Raw genomic sequence first — 2,034 nt, 5'->3', positions numbered from 1 at the left:
TGATTTCCCGTTCCTCTCGGAATGGGGGCGCCTATTGGCGAGAACACGCTGCTGCCCACATTGTAGCACGCGTGCAGCCCAGAACATCTAAGGGCATCACGGACCTGTTATCGCTCACTCTCACCTTGCTAAACACAAGTTGTCCCGCTAAGCAGGGCAAACTAGTGCGACGACCGCCCGCGAAGGCGCCGCCGCCCCGTAACGTCAGGTGCGCCCGGAGGCACACTGCTGACAGCGTTCTAGTTAGCTTGTTTGAGTCGCGTTCGTTATCGGAATTAACCAGACAAATCATTCCACGAACTAAGAACGGCCATGCACCACTACCCTTAAATTTGAGAAAGAGCTCTTAATCTGTCTTACCTCGATAAGTTCGGACCTGGTAAGTTTTCCCGTGTTGAGTCAAATTAAGCCGCAAGCTCCACTTCTTTTTTTTTAAATACAGTGTGTTTAGTTTTATTAATGGTAAACAAAGAAACATTAACATTAATAAACGCAAACACCGCACCAATACCGACAGCATTCCCTGCACGGGTGTGGCTGCCGGTGTTTTTGCACGTTGAGACCTACTATAATGTTAGGAGCCCGTGCTCCTCCTGATCAAACATGACTGTACAAACAAAAACATTTATTACTCATCACGACATATAAACACCTAACGCGCCTTTGCTACCAAGCCAATACTAAAAGAGACGCTTCACCAAGACAGTAAGTAAATACTAAAGCACACGCCTGCTCGAGTACGCTCTCGCTCTCGTCCACCAACGCAAGCGACCAAAGGCGTATGCTCCATCAAGCTAGCGTGTGGCTGTCTCGGCCTCCGTTATGGCGGCTTCTTCGTCGGCCGACAGCACTTCGCGATGGCGGTCGGCAACCGCATTGCGGGCATGACGTCTTTGACGTTCTCGTTCGCGCCGGTTTGCACGTCGGCGTTCAAGCTCCTCCTCCGCTGGCGGCTGCCTTCTCCGACGCAGTTGGCCCGAACGCACTGGCCGGATTGTACCGGCCCGCAATTGCCGCCGATACTCCTGCTGACGCTGGTTCCGCCTTAACCGTCGGCGAAGAATTTCTTCAGCTGATGGCGGAGCCAAGTTGCGAGCGGGTCTAGCCGGGCGTTGATTGTTGGCTGCTGCTGGTTGGTTGTTGTCTCCTCCATCGTCATCATCCATCAGCTGGCGCCTCTCCCGCTGCTCCCGACGACGTCTCCGCTGGTAAGCGTTGCGGCTGGCTCGACGGTCAGCTCGCCGTCTCACTTCCGCGTGTCGCAGTGCTTCCGTGTTAGCACCGGAAATGGCAGCATTCTCGGCCGATTGGTCATCCAGCCATCGCTGCTGTAGGAAGGTGCAAACTCGTTTTGCAGCCTGTTCCGCCTGCTGCCAGTTAGCTGGGCTTGCCAGCATCCAGCCTGCCAGCTCCTCCGGTGTTACTACTACGCCGTCGTCTTTCGTCAGGAGCTGCACCCTTATGTCCGCGAACCTCGGGCAGTGGAACATCACGTGTTCTGCTGACTCGATCACGGCTGAGTCGGTGCAGAACGGGCAAGTCGGGGCTGAGATGAACCCCATGACGTGCAGAAACTCCCGGAAGAAACCGTGTCCGGAGAGTATCTGACTCAGGTGGAATCCGATCTCTCCATGCTTCCGACCTACCCAACCGCTGATGTCTGGCAATACGCGATGTGCCCAGCGCTTGAACCTACTCGCGGTCGGAATGACCGCACTCCTGATTCCAATCGCTCTGCCACTTCGCCATGGTTGCTGACCTTTCCAGCCTCTGTATGACGTCGCGGTCGATCAGCACCCCTTGCTGTAGTGCCTGTTGATGCCGCCTGTGACGCCGGGCAGCTTCCTCCACTTGCAAGCGCAGTGGTATCAGCCCAGCCAACACTACCGCTGTTCCGTAGCTGACTGTGCGAAAGGTACGCGCAACCCCCCTCGCAAGAGGCCGTTGTAGCTGCTCCAATCTCCTTCTGCACCACTGCAGCTCCACCGCTTCCGCCCAGATAGGTGCCGCGTACTTCACCACCGAGTCCGCAAC

The sequence above is a fragment of the Anopheles stephensi genome, unplaced genomic scaffold (genome assembly GCF_013141755.1).
Source record: "Anopheles stephensi strain Indian unplaced genomic scaffold, UCI_ANSTEP_V1.0 ucontig212, whole genome shotgun sequence".
In the NCBI taxonomy this organism is placed as follows: domain Eukaryota; kingdom Metazoa; phylum Arthropoda; class Insecta; order Diptera; family Culicidae; genus Anopheles; species Anopheles stephensi.
The sequence above is the reverse complement of the archived record's forward strand: the minus strand, read 5'-3'. Positions refer to the sequence as shown.